A 23,023-nucleotide genomic window follows, 5' to 3' on the forward strand; every position below is an offset into this window, starting at 1 on the left:
ACATACGACATACTGATGTTTAATGAGAGGGAAGCATGGAAGAAGAGATAGCAATTTAGAGATACAATTAGTCCTCTGGAAAAGAAATTTAAGAGTTGTATACCTTGTTCATTAAAACACAGAATCACAGACTCACGGATTGGCTGAGGCAGGAAAGCACCTCCAGAGATCATCTGGTCCAACCCCCTGCACAGGGAAGAGCCAGGGAGAGCAGATTGCTCAGGGCCATGTCCAGCGGAGGTTTGAATATCTCCAGGGATGAAGACTCCACAGCCTCTCTGGGCAACCTGCTCCAATGTTGGACCACCTGACAGTAAAAAAGTGTTTTCGTATGTTTAAATGGAATTTCCTATGTTTCAGTTTATGGCCATTGCCTCTTGTCCTGTCACTGGGCACCACTGAGAGGAGTCTGGCTTGAGCCTCTTTACTCCTCCCATCAGGTACTTATGATCCCCTTGAGCCTTCTCTTCTCCAGGCTGAGCAGTCCCAGCTCCCTCAGCCCCTCCTTGTATGTGAGATGCTCCAGTCCATGTATCCCTTCATGGGACTCAGTCCCATATGTCCTTGTCTCTTTTGTACTGGGGAGCCCAGCAGTAGACCCAGCACTCCAGATGTGTCTTGCCAGTGCTGAGTAGCGAAGAAGGATCACCTCCCTCAATGTGGTGTTGGCACTCTGCCTAATGCAGCCTGGGATACCATTAGCCTTCTTTGCCACAAGGGCACACTGCTGGCTCATGTCCGACTTGGTGTCCACCAGGACACCCAGGGCCTTTCCTGCCAAGCTGCTTTCCAGATGGGCAGCTGGACCTGGCGTTATTCCTTCCATGTTCAGGATTTCACATTTCCCTTTGTTGAGCTTCATGAAGCTCTTGTTGGCCCATTTCTCCAGCCTGTTGAGGTCCCCCTAAATAGCAGCACACCGACTGGATGCAACACCCACTCTTGCCAGATTTCTATCATCTGTAAACTCACCAAGAGTGTTCTCTGTCTCATCAACCAGATCATTAATAATAATGCTGAACAGTATACATGCAAGTATATTTTCCTGAGAGAAGACCTGTGTGATGCTGTAGAAATAAAATTCATTGCTTATGAAAAAAATTATGTTCAGACCATTTTACTACAAAAAGTCTGCCTGCCATCTTGCTTATCAGATACAGATGCTTCCATGAGTTTTTTTTTTGAGGTGTCTTTTCCATTTCTGCCATGTTTGAGAAAGCGCTTCTTCGTCAAGGATGAAAAAAAAACCTGTCCAAAAATCACAAACTAGTAATTTTTAAACTAATTATCATAAAATTGATCTTAAACTATTAAAATTTTAAGTAATATTGTTCATACTCTTTGTGTTGGACATTGTTTTGAGCTTCTAGGATTTATGTTTTCTTTATTTCAAACTTTTACCCAAAGCTATAAAAATTTAGCCTTGAAAATAGAGACTCAGATTCTCATAGTTTCAGTTTCTGTGTTTGGGTTTTTTTTTTTTTAAGAATAAAAAAACCCCACCAAAAGCAAAAAAAAAAAAATTGAGCTCATAAAATGATAGTTATTGACATCAGTGGAACAAGTAAAACGCATTATTTTGTTCACAGATTGTTTTATGTGGGATTCCTTTTCTTCCCCTGGTTCTAGACTGCACTGATTGATTTTAGGATTTTGTTTCTTCTTCTTTTCTTCCGTATCAATTTGACCTCGATCCCTGTTATTATTTAACCCCAGCTGGCACCAAGCACCACACAGCCACTTGCACACTACCCACCCCAGTGGGATGGGGGAGAGAAGCAGAAGAGTAAAAGTGAGAAAAGTCATGGGTTGAGATTAAGGCAGTTTAATAGCTCAAGCAAAAGCTGTGCGCACAAGCAAAGCAAAGCCCAGAATTCATTCACTGCTTCCCATGGGCAGGCAGGTGCTCAGCCACCTCCAGGAAAGCAGGGCTCCACCACATGTAGTGGTTACTTGGGAAGACAAACACCATCACTCTGAACGTCCCCCCTTTCCTTCTTCTTCCCCCAGCATTATATACTGAGCACAACATCATATGCTGTGGGATATCCCTTTGGTCAGTTGGGGGTCAGCTGTCCCAACTGTGTCCCCTCCCAGCCTCTTGTGCCCCCCCAGCCTGCTCACTGGTGGGGTGGGGTGAGGGCCAGAAAAGGACTTGACTCTGTGTAAGCACTGCTCAGCAGTAATGAAAACATCCCTGTGTTATCAACACTATTCCCAGCACAAAACCAAGACATAGCCTCACACTAGCTTCTCTGAAGAAAATTTAGTCTATCGCAGCCAAAACTAGCACAATACCTTTTAGCTCAGCAGCATGCAACTTTCAGTGGCTTTTCACTAGATGGTCATCTAAAAGGGACATTGTCAAACGATAAAGAGGTTATTATAGTTTATGTTAGTCTTCCTTTTCAGAGCTCAGTGGTCACCCTATTTTTATTTCAGAAGGCATTTATATTTACTTGCTCAGTTCTACAAAGTGCTGTGGGCATTCTGATGAAGTGACGAGTTCCCTGAGGACCTGGGAGGACGGAGCGTTCGGCATTTATTGGGTCTTCAGCCTTTCTCCATCATTTCCAGTCCCTGCCATCTTTCCCCATTGGTTTCATAGCCTAACCTAGCCACACATTAGCCTTCTAGCCACATTATTAGTCTTCTTTCATATAATAGTATTTTCCGGTTCTTTAATCAACCTACAAGTCCTCCTCTGTACTGTGCCAGTGGCTCTGGACATGGGTAGCGTGCAGACAGGGAAGTACAGACACTGTAATATCATTACTAATATAAATTTTTATATAGTCAAGTTCTTAAAAGACATGTGAGCTAACAGTTAGGTTCCTGATCTAAGAAGATGATGAACAGCATAGAGAAAAAAGGAGAGAGGAAGAGACTCACGTTTATACACTTCATGAATGTCTTTGCTCAGAATATCTGCAATTATTATAAACTTGTTATCAAATGAAGTACCAGTTAAACCCAGCATAGTTCACTGTAGCCATTTAGCTCTGTTTTCATAGACATAGTACCAGAATTTCTATATTTCCTGGAAATTAAGTGGTAGTCACTCAGCATTTGTCTGTAAACTTCAAAAGACATTTTCAAAATGTCTTTCAAATGCAGGTCTTGCATAATGCAGGTCTTGCATAATAATTCTGTTTCCAAGCACTTTGGTAGGATTACATTTTGGATTAAACCATAGAAATACCATTCAGCAATGGCAACTGAAATATTTGTTATGAAGGATGTATATAAATAGCGCAGTACTGGCTTCATAGAGGAAAAGAACTGAACTACTTTCATCAAACTGTGTAGAGCAATGTTTACTGGGTTGCGATTTCTGGACCAATGGTGGTCTATAAGCTTTCAGAAGGAGTGCAGGAAAATGCCTTTTTTTTTTCTTTTTTTTTTTTTTCCAGTACATAATATACTTTTACAAAGATGGATAAATGAAGCAACAGGGATATTGAAGAAGTACAGGAACGCTGAAAATGTAACCTGTATTCAGCACAGTAGTAATTAAAACCTTTTGTCGCACTATTTCATATTATGGATGGATGTTTGTATGTGTGTGTTTGCATGTGTGCGTGTCTGCACACATGTACTATATTTCTATGTGTCTATGTTTCTATATTTAAACTAGGTATCCCTCAAAACTGAAGAGTGAAAACCAAACTAGATGTTCCTAATTATTCCTTCCATCTCTATCACAGCATGCAAGTGCTGTAATGAAGAAACTCTAGACTGTGCATGCCACAAGCAATATCAACGCTGAGGAATTCATACAGTTTGTCTGAGTCCTCATCTCTTCTTTTCATCAGGTCAAAAACTGGTCCAAGAGAACGGATAATCTTGAATGGCAGTAGATGTGAGAAGATGCCTTTCCAGGCACTGTGCTTATTCTTTCTTTTTCCTTTTAGAAAGTTAGAACAAAGATATTCCTGCATTCCCAAATGGCATCTTTTTGGGCCAGGTTTGAAACATGTTGACAGCCATTATGACCAATGATTTCTCCTCATTTATAGGTCACAAATAATTGATAAACTTTACCCACAAAGGGTTTTTTTCCCAATGTTAAGAAAGGACCCTGTGTAAGTGTCTTTAATTTTTAGCAAAACATATTTGTTTTGGTTTTCTACTTGGATCATAAGTTTTTAGAAAGAAAAATTTCAAAAGTATTTCTGTTTATGAGACTCAATTAAGCCCAGAAGACATTAAAAAGTAGTCTAGCTTTCCTCTTCCCTTCACTCCACCCTCTAACTCAAATGACTAAAACACATTCTCTTGGGCTTTTTCTTCACTCTATTGTTCTATGATGGGAGTATATTCCTCCAAGTATTAAAATTATATGAAGATAATTTATGCAAATTCTTAGGGCAAAAGGTCACACAATAATGATAACATTCACTTTTTATTGTTAATGTATTCTTTTATACTTTTATGTGTAATATCTCTCCATCCTATGTACATTGCAGTGTTTAGTGCAATAGAGCTATGTGCAGAATTATACTGAGAGTTTTTTGTTTGTTTTTTTTTTTTTTTTAAATTAAATTCCTGAAATCTCTAAAGTGGATTGAATAAACAGAGTTAAGAAACTCTATTTAAAATATGTTAAGGGACTTCACATATTAAATCGTGTTCAGATGCATTGTAAATTATAATTGAATGTTGCTACTATCTGATTGCAATCCTATCATCATTTGAAATCCAGTATTTTCCTGATGCATGCTATAAAAACCATCATCACAGATGTTTCTATTCAGTGTCCTTGTGGTATTCTTATTAGTGGACCATAAGGTTTTAGATGAACCATCTTTTGTACCTTATGCGTGGAAGTTGGAGACAGAATTGAATCTCTGGTACGTGGCTTGCAGACTAAATGTATAAGACTACAGGCCTGTTAACAGCTGTTGTGAAAGGTCTTCGTTTGATAAACATAAAAACTGGCTTCCAGGTTCTATCAATCCAGCATATTTCATGAACAGTAATTAATTTGTAATGAAGTTGCAGGTTTTTACCAGACCCAATGCTTTACATCATGGCTGTGGGACTAGCAATATTCGTCTTGCATTAAATAGTTTTATAACTAATACTATGTAAAGTGACATAGCAATAAAAGGTGAAATAAAAAATTCAATTTTTATTTTTTTTAAAAACACACCTCCTGAGAACAGCAGTCATTCTTAATAAAGCCATCAGTAAACCATTTCAGAATATACAACAAATGCATATTTTTTACCATATCTGATCCATATATACTAGTGTTATCAACATTGTATTGGCATTACAGATGGAAGGAAGAAAATACATTTCTGTAAAAAATATCAGAAGTTTGACTTGATCATTCTCTACCTGTGAATACATAGCTTAAATCAGTATGGGACATTTTCCGTCCAAATAAGAGCCAATGAAATTGCGTATGTGAATACTAAATTTATAAGAATATGGTTAGTAATAGTTCCGAACATATATTCATTGCTTAAGGGAATTAGATGCCCTTATACATTAAAGTTTTATAGACTAAGTTCTCTTTGTGTAGGTTCTTTGTGTGTAGGTTAAGATAAGCGCCCATAGATCTGGGCTTCAGAAAGGGCAGGGCATGAGCTTCTTTTATGTATAAAGCTGATACTGTTGTTTCAGTGAGATAACTCTGGAATGAAATGACCGGAATAGGCTTAGGCACTAAGGAATATGAAGAAGAGTTTAAGTACAGTTCTTGGAACACAGCCGATAATTTGAAATAGTTGAAAGTTTAGTGATCATTGTCTGGGTTCAAACTATAATCTAAGATGTGATGATGCAGAAGCACTTCCACTAATCATGGCATAAGGGGACTGTTTGACTAATGTAGATCGTTTCTAATGTAGTAATACATTAAATTGTCCCTCCGTTGTCCCAAAAGGCTTGTGAAATCTCCATTCTTGGACTTACTCAAGTCTCAACTGGACAAGCTGAAAGCAACCTGTTCTACCTTGAAATGAGCTCTGCCTTGAGAGGAGGCTGTACCAGATGATATTCTGACATCCAGTTGATCTTCTCACATAAATTATTCTATGTATCAAAAAGATCTCAAATACCTTCACTTCCAAGGAGATGTAAGTGAAAAAACTGGAACAGGAGTCAGAGGTGATTCTTTTGAAGAAAGAGAAAAATCTTGTAGTCGATAATTCTGCATACTGTGCCCATAGGAGAAAATTCCTTTTAAACCTATTCATCAGGGCAATATTTTCAATAGCATGTCAGTGATTTATTAGACTATCTCCTGTTATAAACAGGATTTTAGTATTTGGCTGGCATCCTCTATCTGGAATTTAGACTCTTAAGAATAAGGTTAGTAAGATTAGTTAAGTGCTTAATGATGAACATACAGACTTCAAAAAATTCAAAACTTATAAGGGATTAAGCTAGTTTGAAAAATTCTTCATGTTTATCAACAGAGAATATTCTTGCCTGTTCTTCTGGCCTGCAGCCAAACATAATAACCAAAAATGCCCAGTCTTCCTAAGCCTAACTAAAATAAATAGAAATGCTTTTGAGTGATTTCTCAAATTAAAATTAAATTATATCCAACAGTTCAGGTTTTTTAAACAGGCAACCAATGTAAAGGAATAATCCAAGAAAAGATTAAAAAGGGAGATGTTAAGTGAAATCTTAAATCTTCATTTTGTGAAAAGATTTTTTTTTCCTAAATAGGTTTCCAGTTTGATAATTATAATACTTGACAGTAACCTTGAAGAGATAAAAGGATAAGCACTGATGTACTTCCTAAGTTTCTTCACTCTAAGATACTTAATTGCATTAGTAAAATAAATGTTTAGCTTTGCCTTTAACATAGAATTTCTGTTTTAAAATATGCAAACAGGAATATGTTAAAAGTCACTCTCAAAAATTGAACCTAACACAGATCATCTCTTTCTCAAACAGAGAAGAGTGGGAAGGAGAAACCTCCAGGCTTCTGAGATGTCCTTTAGAACAGTTCAGCTGAATCAAAATATGTTTCATGCAATGCTGTCAAGACAATAAGACTTACTATACTGTGACTTGCTGAAGGTACTTTGGATAAATTATTTACCAGGAACTTCAGAGTTTTTATGGCATTTTAAGACAATGATTTAACAAATCTCAAATGCATGGCAGTTCAGACTATTGATCCAAAGCTTAGAGATTCAACTAATTATGCCCAAATGTTGCAGGTCGATGAAGTTTTCAAAACTATCCTAAAATGTTAGGAGGAACAATTGATGTGATCTATAGTGTTCCCCCCTTAGGGTCAAGTTTGAAACACTGTAGAAATGCTTTTTACAGCAAAGGCAGCACTTTTGCCTCCTGCCAAAAGTGGAAAGTGTATAAAGCCTAAAGAGAAAAAATATTTATATTAAGAGAATTAAGCAAATTTCCTGGAACTTCAGTCCCCTCTCTTGTGTTCAGAAATTTATTTTATTATCATATTGCCCTCCAGATATCATTCGAGTTTGAAATAATTCTGCTGTAATTTCAACCTTTTTACTTCTTGAACTCTTTCTGCTTTGCGATCATATCCTTTTGTAAGTGTCAAATACTAAGTATGTAGATCTGCATTTAGGAAATCTACATAGACTGGCTATATTTAATGAAAGAAACACATAACTTTTTGTGTTTCAATTTCAAATACAAAAATAAAACCTAGTTTTGGCACAGTTAGGGGCAGGACAACATAGCGTAGAGCATTTGCAAAGTGCTACAAATAAACCAAAAACTACTTTACAACTTTTTTTTTTTGAAGCAAATAGCTTCATTCAGCTTTATTAGTTTTTTCGAGAGTCCTATATCTTTTGAAAATACATTCTTAGCTGTCAAAGGCATAATCTTCTGCTTTGTACTATACAGCTATACTGAAAATACCTTTATTAAAGAGAGCCTTTAATAAATGCTACTTTGAAATCGAGCCTGAACAATGACAAATCATTTTTTTTTCCTAAAGCAAGAAGTGTTCTGCCATTGTCCACTCTTGCCTGACACCCATATTGCTGAAATGTGTGAAAAATGAGTGAAGAATGAAATAATTTGTAGAAGAAATTTTCTTTTCGATTACAGAAAAGAGAAAGACAAATGAGGAGAATAAACATGTTTTATATTTCTGTTTTGTTCCATATGCACCAATTACAGACAAATTTACCTGCTGGTGGCCAGAAACCCTAAGGATCTTGTGATGTGTGTTCCTGTTTGTCTCTAATCCTATATTCAACATTGTACTGAGGTCTGTTAAACATTGATAAGCTTTTTTTGTGCTGTAGGTCCTCCGGGACCATTGTGTCTAAATGCCATTAAGACCTGGATTAGGTTTGTGCATTGTTAAGGTGGCTTAGATACATCTTAGCACTCAGTCTATTCTTTCCAAGGGAGAAAGTCAGCCTGACTCTGTATTAATATTGGCATCATTGTACTGATTAGCTGGCTAGAATCTTAAAAAATTTAAGTAATTCAGTGTAATTTTCTGATGCTCATTCTTCACTATGTCAAAGGAATTTTGTCAGCCTGAAAATATAGGAAATCTACAAAAATTGAAAGAATTACATATTCATCATTGTTTATGTACAAACCTTTGTAAAGAAAGCTTTTTTTTTTTCCAATAAATTGTTTCTGAAACATTGTTTCTTTTTTTTCTTTGTTGTTTATCAGAGCAAGAAGCTTCATCTCTTTTGGCTAAAGATTTCCTCACTGCTATACCTTCCTGACTTTTTGTATATGGAACAGAACTTAGTATATAGCTGTGTTTAGAGAAATAATTTTTTTTATTGTTTTCTAAGAGATGCTTTCAAGTACAGAAAAAAAAAATCGCAACATTAACACACTCCACACATGCCATTTTTGTGGTCTTGCATTTTGATTGAGATTGGTCCATAGAACCTTTATATATACAGAAATAGTACCTGCTTATTTGCCTATTGATACAAATCATCAAAGGATAGAGACACATATACAGTTTTATTGGTACAAAAAGATCATATGGGGTTTGCTCACTGAATTTAAAGAAAGCAAAAGCATGATAGGCATTGAACGCTTAGCTTTCATATTGTACCTTGAAAATAGGTTCTGCTTATCTCATCTAAAATTTTTTCCATACTTAAAAGCTATAAAGGTGTAAAGAACTTGTGTAAACTACGTAGATAAAAATAATCTTATACAAGAGAAAGAATGTTTTTTAAGTTTCTTGGCCTTAGGAATGGTAAACTACCTGTTAAAGTTCGGAATAAGATAATGACTGCTTTCAATAGCAACTGCCAATTTTTGGTTTGTCTTGGAAGCCTGACTTATTATTTATTATTATAAAAACTATAAAGCATTGCACTTAGAATCTATTTTTATTTAAAAAATGCATAAAGCAAAACAATATGAAATAACATTAAAATTTTTTCCTGAGTTCTTAATTTGATTTGCAGAGTTTTACAAAAGAATTTTTTTATTTTACTAGTTGTTCAAGAAACATGGAAAATCTTGACATTCTAAACTCCAGCATAATAAAACCCAAGAAGGTATTCCAGCAGATTAGTTTAAATACATTATTCTGAATTATCACAATAAAGTCATGATGGTTGGTCTTATTTTTAGATTTTTTTTCTCTGTGTGATTCTGTAATTACACAAATAGAATAATTTCAGTGGCTTCTGAATGATGGACTGGTGTTTTCTTACTGTGACGACTAAATAGGCCAGATTACTGGAACAGAATAAAGCAAAATGAAATGCAGTTTATCATCTGGCTATTGCAAAAACTTATGGACTGAACACAGAGGATGGAGGGAGGTAAACTTCAGGCTGTTACTAAAGCAAACCCGTAACTGTTCATTTTACCCCTCTTTCTCTCTGTCCCTTTCTCCTACTTCTACTTTGTTACTCTTCTCCAACAGGTAACATACATACAGTTTGCTTTTGTTCCATCAGGAGAAGATATAAATTTAAAAAGCTACCCTAATTTATTATTTTGATTAGAATTCCTCAGATAAACACTCTCAAAATGCTTTACCAGTTGTGATTACTGTTGCAGTCATTGACTGATTTGAGCCATGCTGAAATTTTATGTTGCTCCTCCAGAAGCAGGAACTTCTGGATGTGCAGGGTTTTTTTCCCTATTCGACTGCACAGACAGACCAGCACAATGTATTTCTATTTCTTCTGCTTAAAGCATTTTAGTATCAGTCTGCAAAACCAGCAGCTGTTGTTTATCTTCATCCTTCAGCATCTGTCTTTTAAAGCTATACTACTAAATAGAAGCTTGTCCAATATGTCTTTACTCACTCTTCACTTAGATGTGCTGGTGTGTAGATGACTTCTGGATCTTTAAAAGCAGCTTAGTCCAGAGAGATTGTTCTCTGTATCTCAGGACTGCAGTTGTTCAAAGCAATTTTCCTAACAGGATAGACATATTTGTTGACACCTCTAAGTGGCTTACTACCAAGTGGGATGTTGGCCTGATTATCCTCTACTGTTTTAACAGAATGACATCAGCTCTCTTCAGAGTATAAGTTTTCCTAAAAAAAATTCTGTTTGCACCCTTAACTCTTAATAGTATACAAAAAAAAATAAAACCTGTAATCAGCTACTATGAATATTTTCTAATGTCTATTTTTGCTTTTTTTTGGGTAGTCTTATCCTCTCAGGATCAGAGAAATAAGTAACTTTTGCCACAGGACTCTCAACTTGATATATCTCTGTCCAATTTTCTAAGCAGGAATATAATGTTGTTATTTTTGAGCTTTGGATTTTATTAGGAATATATATGGGAATCTTTTTGTGTGTGTGTGAGATTACAGTAATAATAGCTTATTTTATAACATCTGCATTTATTCTATTGTGGATTTATTAAGGTCGGTGCTTCAAAGTATTAGAAGTAGACAAAGGTCCTCACTTTGGCTTTGGAATTATTTGCTCTAAAAGCTCAAGGAGGTATGGCAGGCTAAAAAACCAAACAAACCCAAACCAAAACAAGCAAAAAACTAAACTACAGAGCTTTGCTTTTCCTATTTCTTAGCTATCTACAGCAGAGTAAGGGGACAAATTAATATTAAGGCGAATTTTAGAAGCAGCCCACGGGCTTCTGGGTGGTAAACTTCCCTTCTGTTTTTCAAAATCCTGTTTATGTGTTCAGCTAAAACACTAACTTTTGTCTATCTTTGTCTATTTTTAAAGTCCTCTTACATATTTCAGCAAACGTTCCCAGCAGCCTGATGCAGTAGGCCACGGAGTACTAATATACATTTTTTTGGCAAAGCGTAGCAAAGCCCAGAAGAAATTAATTGTTTGCAAAGCGACATGCTAGTAGCGAGCTGTGTAGCTCCCAGATTCTGAGGTTACATACACATTCACATGGTTGAAACACTGGTTCTAGTAGCTAGGCTAGAAAGTTATTGAGTGCCTAATGTCTGCTTTTTATTTTTCCCTCTGGGTAGCTGGGTACAACTGGCCACAGTTTCACATTTTTTCTTTTTTTCCTTCTCCAAAATAGGATAGATCATACTTAAATCTAGGTTGCTTAGACAGAAAGTAGAAATCTAACAACCAAATACCCAAACTTAGACTGTTACTTTATGATTTAAAGCCTTGAAAGACTATACCAGCTTTGGCTGATACAAACTTCAGCTGAGGGACTTGACAAAATATGAATTTTTGGTTTTGGGATTGTCAGTTGACAGGTTGCAAAGTATTTAGGTTGTGCCTGTGTGGAAGCATGTCTGAAAGCACAGAGGAGACAGGGATAAACCAAACCATTACTGGGTATATAATTAACTGCCCTGTCCTTGGCTATGCACTGTCTCTGAAGTCTAGCGCTGCAGATCAATTCAGCAAGGTATTACCATAGAAACGATATTTCCATAATAATGTGGCAAACTTGTTTTGCATGTTCTTTTTAGCTTTCCCCTTCCCCCCCTTTCACAGAGACACTCCTTCAAATGCTTTCTTTTTTTTTTTAAGTAGTTGTCAGTCTGGATCCCTGTCTGCATATCTAATGCTAGCACACACACCAAGCCTATTGCTCCTCTACGGTCAGCACATGCTGAAGATCAAAGGACAGATTTTCGCTGTAATTACAGACGAATCAGGCATTTGACCTAAAGTCACGTCTCCTTCCCTTTGTTAATTAATTCAGAGAAAAAGAGTTAAGAATGCAGACAAAGGTGGATGCTAACATGCGTGACTCTGCACACCGTAAGTATTGGAGGCCCAATGGGACATAAGAGCTGTAGCTCTGGAATGAGCTGTGTCAGTCAGCTTGACAAGTACTCTTTGTTTTTATTATTTCCATCAAATTTCATGTCAACCAAGGCATATTACTGACTCAGACCTTAGCTCCACAAACAACCGAGCTATTGCAACTGCTCACCGCCACTATTGAACTCTTATTGCTCCTTCTGTCTTCACTGGTATTGGCCCCAAAGTGCTGCTTCATTTCTACCAGTATGACACCACCATTAAAATACATTCCCATTCATAAAGACAGGACATAAAAATAACTTGGGATTGCAACAAAGGGCCAGGCAAAGACCATAAAACTGTTCTACATTTGCTTCTGTCATAGCCCTAGGAAACTGAAGGGAGACGGCAGCAGCCTGCCCCTTTTCATGTGACAACGCTACAATTGTCTAGGCTGAGAATACAGACAGGTCTTTCACATTCTCATGACCAGTCTAAAAACAAACTAAAAATATACCTCCTTTTTTTTTTTTACTATGAGTACAGCAAATTATTACACACATGTATTTACTACACTATACGTAGGAGAAGCACAAGGACAACATGTGCAACTGTGCAAACTGGCAGAGCATCACAGAACCTTACTCTCTACCTCTCCACATTTACCATCTCAGTTCTGTAGAAAGACTTCCAGTGGATTCCGAGGCCCACGCTTTCATTGCAAAAGTACATGTAAAAGAAGAATAGGTATATTTTAGAAAGGTAACGAAGCACAAATTGTACCTGAGAACCTTTGAATTATGAAGTGCATCTGTGGGCAACTTCCTGCTCAGCGACCAAAATAAATGATTTTTTTGCATAAAGGCAGTACACTTAGCAATATAGTGACCATTTTCCAAAATGCTTGGATTTAAATTATTACGGTGGTGGTCCATGAAGATCTTGTCTATATTTGAAGAAAAATGAGTGTTTGATTTGTTTGTATTAAACAGCTTTTATTACAATGCCTTGCAAATAGGCAATCTTATATTGCTGACATTGTAAGTTGAGTTATGAGAAAATAGAGATGCAGGCTGCACATTAGAATGTGTCTGTTTTTATCAAATTGCATGAGTGGATGAACTTTTCAGGTGAGATATGAAAAGTTCAGACTTTTGGCAAACATTAAGCAGAGAATAGTTTTAAAAGAAAGGTAGAGGAGTTGTGGTTTTCTCTTCCTAGTAGCTACCAGAAAACTTAATAGGAGAGGAAAAATGTTAATACTTGCTTTCTATATATGTCAACATATGTTCAACAGGAGGACTGTTAAATTTCTAGTTTATTTTTCAACGGCCAAATGTGACTTGAAATTACTATAATGTGAATTAAATGTATTTTCCATAGCTGCTTCTTTAGTTTTACACACAAAAGAAAAAATACGCTGGTATAAACCCAAATATTTTTGTGTATTATTTCTATCACAGAAATGCAAGTAAGAACAAGTTCATGTGTTTTTAATTGAAAGATCTTTTGGGTTATTTGTGCTCTTGTTTTTCTGGTCATCTGAGTTTCTAATGTCTAATTTGTCAATATATAACTCAGATATGTATTGGTAATTTTATGTAATGAGTGCGGGAAAGTGGTTTTGTTTCAAATTTGAAACGCTTTAGATTCATTGGAGCTCTACCTGAATCTAAAATGATTGAATCTGCTTTTACATCATTTATAAAAAGAGTTTCAGAAATGAGTTCTTTTAAAGTGCTCTGTTTTTTCTGTATAATAATACATCTTAAACTTTGGGAAATATTTATAGCTACTAAGATCAATTTTTTCCTTTCTGTTATTCATGTTGAATAGTTCTTATATGGGATGAAATTCTACTGAAACAGAAAGATTGTTTATCAGATAGGTAGATAGGTGCTACTCCACAAAAGTGATAGAATCTGTTCCAATTGACTTTTAGCCCTACCAAGCAATTCCTTTTGTTTAATATGAAATATCTGACGTTCCAGGATGCTATTACTTCTTGAAAGCAAATAATAATACAATTTCCATCCCTATTCAGAAGCAGACCCTTCCCTCAGATACACACACATCAGTAGCAGCTGTGCATATGAAACTAAGGGCAAGGCTTGGCCTTTAATCAAAATCATTTTCTGCTGCAAAAATGTCCAGTTATGATTATTCAGTTTATACTGTAGATGAGCCATTCAGTTATCTCTCTTTCTCAGTAGCATATCATAAATTGTAAACCTTCAGTAATTATTTTCTGTGTAGTATTCCATTGCATTGCCAAGGCAATTAATATGTATTTATATTAATCTACAAAAATCTGTCATATGCTCAGGCAAGTCTTGCTATTCTGAATGTATATGAGACAACCCAACAATAGAGCGCCCTAACCCTTTAAATATAATATTGACCTTGTTAATAACAGGTTTCAGGCTTCATAGTAGCTCTGCAAAGCCTCAGGACTTTTAAGGCTTTGTCAAACCTTCTCTTGGCCTGCCCAGAGCTATGTTTCACATTGTTTAGCTGTAAAAACAATATTATAATGACTGGATGGCTATTTCTTAATTTGTTTTGCTTTTGCTGAGCTTTGTGTAACTGTGTAGTATAACCATAATTTTTATATACATAGTACTACTAAGCAATTATTCTGTGTAGAATTAACTATTTATGACACTACCATAATGATGTACTATAATGGAATAAAAGGATGGGAGTGAAGCAGATCCCTTAAAAGTGGGGAAACAGCATGCAGTGTAGAGTAGAGGGATGGCATGATAACAGAGATGGCACACAGTGATATTAGAAGTCCCAGGGTTATAAACTACTCATCAGTGGTCAACTACTATTGATAAAGAAATGTATCCTTCAGAGCTGGGCAAAACTGGTTATTGGAAACAATTAGAACAAAGAACAAGTATACAAGATATGAAAGAAGTTTGACGTATAGTGAATTCAGATATAGTAGGGCTTTCCATAAAAACATAAACCAAAAAACAAACCAGGTACAAAAAACTTTGTTAGAAACATATATAATTGACCCTGGAATGTGGAGCAAGAAGCTATCAACATCAACGTGACACTCCTCAGGGAAGGACACGGAGTGCTGATTAAATTGTACAGTCCCTCACTCCCAGACTGATGCTGCAGACTGTAGGACCTATAGAAGCAGTGGAAGGGTTACAATAACCTCACAGAAAGGGATACAAACTAAGAAATTTTGGATAACAATTATAACTCTATTTTTATTGAGACTTCTTTCCCCTGAGATAATGTTCTTTACTTTCTTTTTTTCCCTTCTTCTTCTTTTTTTTTTTTTTTTTCCTTCTGTGATGAGCAGTTCTGGACTACTAATAATTATCTGAATGGACACTTCAATTACACAACCAATAAATTCCTGACATTGTATAAAAGGTGGGATTTATTTTCCTTTTGTCAATAGAAAGGTTTTGAGCATGACAAGTGCACCTTAAGTTTCTTCTGCAGAGAATGCAGCCCCTGCGTTGAAGCATAGATCGTGCCATCTGCTCACGCTCTTGAGGAGTCTCTGTGTCTCAGAGAGACTTCCCATGCAGAACAATTGATCAACCTATTCAAGTGTGAATTCTGACTAAGTCTGTTTAACAAATTATGGCATTGCACTTTTCAATATCTTGAAAAAGTACTTTTTTCTTAGGGGTAGGGAGAACATCCATGCTCTAAGTGCCTGCTCCCAAATGGGTAGACAACAACAGAGTTCAACGTCTTTCTGCACTTTTTTAATGTGTTGCTACAAAATAATGGTACTTGACGGTGGCTATTAAGATTTCAAGATAATTCTTACCCCTGATTACCTTGTTTTGGGCAGACTAAGGTTCAGATTTTCAAAAAATATTTAGCTTCTACAAGTGCTTGACATACTTGTCTTTTACCTATCTCTAGGCAAAACCAAAATTTCCATCAGCATTGTTACTGAAGAAAAATAAGATCTTCGTAAAATAGGCTTATTAATCTAGGTGCTTACAGAGAAACACAAGCACAAACATAAGCAACAAACCAATCACATATTTGGACACTAGTTCTCATTCTTAGAGAGAGGCGCCAGTCACATGCTTCAGTGCCATGACAGGGGTGGGGTAAGAGGGGAGGTGAGAGGACTGCATGCTCCTACCTGCAGCAGGGGTCAGAAGCAGGTACAGATGCAAGCTTCTGGGAAGCTCCCTTCCCACTTGGGGGACTGCGTCTCAGAAGGAGGGAGCACAGCTTCAGGGCGGCATCCAAAGGGGAAAGTAAGCCTACTGTATCTTTTACCCAATGTCTTTACATAGTAGCAGTCAATCACTTTCTGTGATTTTTTTTTTCTGAGATCTGTATTCATCTTCATTTTTAGAGTAATATTTTTTGACGTTTTCCAGTTATTTATTGACTTATAAATGACAGCGTAACATTTAGACTGGAGGTAACATTTTGCATCTTCAACAACACACATATGTGAATATCATACACGGGTTTCTACCTTTCCTAGACCATAAGCTAAGAAGCATAATCCTGCCATTTTCTGCTCTACTTTTTGAAGAAATAGACACTTGGGTTTTAGCTTTTACAAAATAAAGGTTTATGAAATTCAGTGTGAAAGATGTTTGCCACTTCTACGTTTCCATGGAAGTATCTAGCATATTAAGAATTCTGATCTTTCTGCCATAATGTCTTCAGAGCAATCCCCTCTCCAGAGTCATGAAAATAAGTGTTCTGTCTCTTCATGATATTTCAACCATTATGAATTAAGGAACTTTACTGACCATCTTTAGAATCTCTTCTGATAAATAAAAATATTCATGCCAGTTAAGGCAACTCTTTTCCATATTTTTATATATATTGATAGATCATAGGGTCTGATCTAAAGCCTTACTGTAATTGGTGGAAAATGTTGAACCAAGTCCAAGCCAGTAAAGATAAATAAGTAGAAATGGAAATGAAACTCATAGAAAACGCTAAATGTTATCATAATCTATTTCCTATTTGCATTTCTGTCCATCTTCCCTCAGTATTTTAAGATGTTTTATAATGAAAGAAAACAACCTATTGAATGTCAAGAGCTGAATACGAACTGAAATTCATTTTTAGGATGAGGAAGGTGACTTGAAATTGAATAGAACTTTTACCATCAACAATATGCATAAGGACCATTTGTTGATTAAACTATCTGTTGTACTCTCAGCATGTCATATCACGTCAATCACATATGAATTTAAAATAAAAGCCATATTAAAAAAATAATAGCTGCCAAGTTGCCACGTGTACCATCTAAGTGCTAAATTTAAGCTTTTGCAGTACTTCAGCAGCTGCATGAACCTATGAATAATTCATTAACTATATGAAATAGTAGATTAGAATTAACCAACTAGTTGCATATTTTAGCTAATGTTTAGAATAGAAGAAATATAACTAGCCAATTCACGAAATAATTCCTAATCAAAAGCGATTATTTTGTGCAGCTTTTCGGAAGATCTGCTTAATCCTTAATATATACTTTAGGCAAACAGAGAGAAATTGAGCTAAAATTCAGATTTACAAGAAGAAAAAGAATGGAAAAAAAAAGAAATAAAAGGAAAACAGGCTTCTGCTAGGTAATGTACAAATGTCTTGTAATACAGCTCCAGGGGCTCTTGTTCTTGGGTTTCCTAACAAGCAACAGGTGATTTTATAAACTTGCTTAGCTTCATTATTTTCATGTCCTATTTTCAGGTCGAAGGAATAATTATATATTTTCTTTATGCGTCAGGAAAGTTTTGTCTTTATTCTAAGTAACTGGCATGAAATTCCATATTCCTCTTTCCTAAAATGCCAGAGAGAGATTGGTACTGGGCTTGCACACTTTTTGTGGCAAGTAAGCAACAGCAAACATCTAATAGAAGGAATTTTCTTTGCAGACATTACAGATTCTTTTTCTCAAAAAAACTGCCAACACATAAGCACCTAATTCTATATGTACAGGCTCCAAAGTAATGTGTCTTTAAAGCCAGGAAAAGGGTTGTCTTCTCTTACCTGAGGTGTGACTGAAATCACAGGATTTTTTACACTGATCTTGGAGCCTAACCTAATGAAGTACAGAGACTTGGACCAAAGCATATTTTCTAGCAATATATTTGCTTTCAGACTAGGACAGGCTAAAAGCCTAGATAGAGGGATGACTGAAGTCCGCTTTGGGTGTTTTGATCATGGTCCCAATTATTTTTGTTAAACAGCAGTGTCTAGCAAAAAAAATCACAGTGTCTGGAGAAGGGATTTCCTCTTTCAGGAAGCTGCTGGCTTAGGAAGCTGCCTCGGTACGTGTCTTCCTCCTCAGCACAGGGACGATGTGACTCTTGAATCCTTTATTGCATGTTAGGCTGACCTCAGGGCTCTGGGGCTTTCCCCTAAAGCTGGGAGCTTAAAGATTCAGACTGTGGAGCATATGTGATTGTACCTGGATTTTCTGGATAATTTTCAAGGATGATGTTCCCTTTAGTCTGTGAGAACAGGTACCATAACACATTATGCAAATTTGTGATGGAGACTGCAGCATGACTCCTAAAGGGGAAATAGAAATTAATAACAACATATCCTGTGGTGGAAGAGAGAAGCCCCATCACTGAGCAAAGATAAGAAGCTTCATTCCTAGACGGCCCTTTGCCTGCTTTCTTTGATAATCATACTCTGACATGTAAAGCAGCATTGGAAGCTGTTTGTGATACTGTTTGAAACTTGTATGGGACCTACTGGGTTTTAGCTTTCTTCTTTTTATTACGAACACAGGTGGTTTTTTCATTCTTAGTAAAATATAATGTTAAACTAATTATTCTTTTTGAATGATTTATAGAAACCATATTACAGGCCTTCACTTCTGTATTTTTCTGATATCTGCAACTAGTAGAGGGGCACTCATCCCATCTCTTATGAAGAGGTCACCTCATGCCAAGTAGAATTTAGGAAACTGTGTAATTTAAAGTATGACACAAGAATGTGTTTCCTTGCTTCTAAATGACTGTCCATAATACTAATACTACTACTACTAATAATTAAGTATTTAATTTTAAGGGGGGGGGGGGAGGGGAAGCCCAAGGAAGGTCCGTATACATTATCTAGCATTTGTATTCTTAAAAAGATTTTGAGTGTCCCCATTTGTGTGAAGGAAAACTGTTTCTCTATTTGCTTACCCATCATAGGGAGTGCAGTAGCTTATGCCCTACTTTGATGAGTTCTTTGGGACTCTTTATGTCTGTAACACTACAAAACCAAAACTTGGTTTTTTCTTCTTCATAATGGGAGCATGAATCTGAGGTTTTAGACTTAGTCTACATGGCTCTCATTTCAAAGTCTCAGCATCAGAACAAATTTCTGAGGTGCTCATTCTTCTTCTTGTATTAATTTCCTTTCTGTACCACTGTACTTCTAAAGAAGCCATGAAGGGGGGCGGGGGAAAGGGAAGGAGGGCGATAGGTATGGAGAATGCTACCAGTATATTAGAAGCAAGATAGTAATAAACCAAAATGGTATTACTTCTATGTAGGGTAATATATCAGTCCTTCGGTATAAAATAATTAAGCTCATGCAATACCTAATAAAGAGAACTATTTTGAAGAGAGTAAGGTAGTCTGGTATTACATGTATTGCATTGCAACTGCTTATACATAATATACCAGGATTTTGCAACTGTCAGTGCTTTAAAGATACGTAAATGAGAAAGCTCCCAGTCCAGGCAAAACACTCGGAAGAAACAGGTAAAAGCGGAGAAGCAAAATGAAATAACAGTGCAGTGGGTATTTTAATTAAAAGCAATGGATGAAGGTGACAGTTGGTCTGATTAAATGGCAGAAGAGTTGGTCTAGTGCAAAAGTTAATTCACTGAAGTTAACAGGAACAACTTTCTACATAGTCATAGGTACCCTACTTTGTTGGCCTTTTATTTTACTTCAGCTTTTCCCTACTCTGTTGAGAAGATTATCAAATAAAACATACTTCAACTCAGGTTTTTAAAATGCATTACTGTTTCTGACTTCTTTTTTTGATGTGATTTGTTTTTACAGTGTTACCAGGTGTGAACATAGAAAACAGTACTTGTGCATCACCTAAGCCTGTTTTTATAGTACTTAAAAAAAAATCTCACCGTGACATATTTCCCAGGTGAAAATAATTAGGAAAATTGGTCAAATGGCACATTCATGACTCCACGAGGGTATATGGCAATTAAGAAAATTCTGCTGTGGTAAGGTCATTTCATAATGACAATAGGATAATATTACTATGTATAATTGTGCTGTAATTATAATAATGTCTGGCACTTACAAGATGCCTTGAACCTCAAGTTCTCAAAAAGTTCTTCAGAAGAATTTGATTTGTATTCAGACTGTGCTACATGTGCTGCTATTTGTGTTTCACAGATAGGGAAAATAAATTAGAGAAAGTTAAAATATGTGCAAAAGCCTATGCAGTAAGCCATTGGAAGAAGCTGATTGAAAGAATTAGAACCAAAATTTTGTCTTCTGTTTTCACTCACTAATTTCTGATGCATTCCAAGATCTAGATCACAACTTTGTCTCTATGTCTCAGGCACATGCCCTCGGAGATCTCCTCCAGCATATACACACAGGGTATGTTTGGCTTTAACCCATCTTACAGCTGCTTCGAACAGTTGAATCCAAATTTGCACATCATAATTTGAAGCTGGGCAAAATGGAAGAATCGTGACCTACATGCTGTCTAAGAGGGACAGCAGTTCTCAGAACTACTCTTGGAGCAGTAGTTTCCTTAATATCTACTCTTCAGGTCTTTTCAGAGTCACAGTTAATTCCATGCCCTTCATAACAATCCGTAAGGCACAGATACCCAGATGTAAGGTCTTTGACTTACGAAATTAGCAATGCCGAGTGCAAAGCTTCACTCTTGATAGATGAAAACTGAACAGGAACAAAGAATTTACATACTTTTGTGTTAGAATTTAAAAATTATTATTTATGTTTTCAAACTTCAAAAAACATCAACAATCAAACTGAAAAATACACTTCAAACATTTCAGTTAAATTATTTCTTTCCATCTCCACTACTTATCTCAGTATCATCAACAGCAACGTCGATGTAGCCCCAAACCCCTATGGTGTCTTTCAGATAATGTGTTTCAGTGCAAATTACTCATTCCTTCCTGTAATATCATTTTAGTATTTCAGTTTCCTCTTAATAAACAGATACTTCAAAAGTTTACTTTCCATGTTAAATAGTAATTTTGGAAAATGAAGAATCTGTGAATCAAACACAGAAAATTCTCCCCATCATCTAGAGTCTGTTTGACTAGAGGCTAGGAAAAGAACCTTCATCAGGCTGAAAGAAATTTAATTAATGTTACAGTCATCCACAAGATGCACGACATGAGAGACACACGGAACAGTTGGGGATAAACACTGAATCAGTAGTCCACACTTCAAATATTTCGTAGTTATTAAATCTTTCACTTTAAAAAGGCATAGAAGAAATAGAGAAATGAGAATAAAATTATTAGAAAGAAAAGAACACATTAAATAAAGGTTGGAAAGAATATATTATTTTACATTAGATAGAGAAAGGTAAAATTGAAAGGTAAAGAGTAATATTTTTCCCACAATGATAACAGAAAAAATAGTAATTGAAAGAACAAATATTTTTTAAGGCATTTTTCCCCCAAAATGTGCAATTCATGACCACTGTGTCTTATCAGGTGTTTAGAAAAAGGATTAATCATTGATATAGATTGCAAAACTATTTGTTGTTAAGAAATTATACCATTGATGTTTAAATGTATAAAACAAGCTGTAGGGCATAAGTCAGACTTTCTCTGGTTTTGCAGATTTAAGAGAAAACTTTCCTCACAGCTGCTCTGTCATTGTCTAATACAGGGAAACGTCCTCTGAAGTGACTGGATCATCGATGGGATATTTATGAGATAAGATAAAACAGTTGATCTTGATAGTCTCTGAATTTTCCATTGAAAATGGAAATGATAATGCCATTTCTACACAACAAATTCAAACTCATAAAGGAGACATCAATATTGTGTGTGATAACACTTAAAGATTTTCAGGATTATATTGAAAAAATCAATCACCCCACTAGTGTAGGGGTAATAAAACACTCTGTTTTTACTTAATGTGTCTGTGAACTAACATTGTCTATAAACAAAACATTAATTACTGAAATATCCTTCAAAAACGTTTACAGATAATGTTGTAGGTGAGAATCCAAGTCAACCTTCAGCAATGACAAACAAAAGGCACTGGTCAAGTGAAGAAATTGCTTAATCAGAGAGCATATTTATGATTTATAAGCCTTTGTTTCCCCCACAGGTGATGGAAACTGTTTTACATCAGAACATATTTTCCAATATTATCCCCTGTGGGTTGCGGGGTAGAAGCAGATGAGAATGTTCATCATCAGGATAGTAAAATAATATTTTTTAAATATATGCAATAGCATTCTGACTTTAGGGGGTGGAAAGTCATGTTGCTAGTGAATGAAGTTCACTAAACTTTACAAAAGTAAGGATTTCACTCATGCTTTAGAGGAGGTACTGAAAGCTGTGAATGCAATAGTTTTCTAATTTATATCACTTTGGGTTGGTGTGCACCAGTTCAAGGTTTACTACTGAAGGCAGTGCAATGAGAGGTATGAACTCTTAAAGATATATATGTAGAATCTGTCTTTTTAAGATAACTCTTATGTCAGTATCATTACATATGTGTTTCCAGAGAGAAAAGAGACAGGAAGGTCCTTTGAGAGTGATGAGAAGTAGAAATTGATGCCACTTTGTCCTTCTAGGTTTCCTCTCTCCCACCTCTCCTGGGTTTATCTCTACATTTATCTAGATACATCTAAACAGCTCTAGATAC

General features: G+C 36.0%; 1 protein-coding gene and 1 long non-coding RNA gene across 2 annotated transcripts in view; both read left to right on the forward strand.

Annotated features, from left to right (window-relative positions):
* IL1RAPL1 (interleukin 1 receptor accessory protein like 1) overlaps positions 1-23,023 on the forward strand; it is a 770,634-nt gene that overhangs the window by 299,619 nt on the left and 447,992 nt on the right. The window lies entirely within an intron of this gene.
* LOC142059113 (uncharacterized) lies at positions 1,419-8,623 on the forward strand. The gene is made up of 2 exons (XR_012661211.1): positions 1,419-6,089; positions 6,919-8,623. It is a non-coding gene; the product is annotated as an uncharacterized LOC142059113 (long non-coding RNA).

The sequence above is a fragment of the Phalacrocorax aristotelis genome, chromosome 1 (genome assembly GCF_949628215.1).
Source record: "Phalacrocorax aristotelis chromosome 1, bGulAri2.1, whole genome shotgun sequence".
Classification (NCBI taxonomy): Eukaryota; Metazoa; Chordata; class Aves; order Suliformes; family Phalacrocoracidae; genus Phalacrocorax; species Phalacrocorax aristotelis.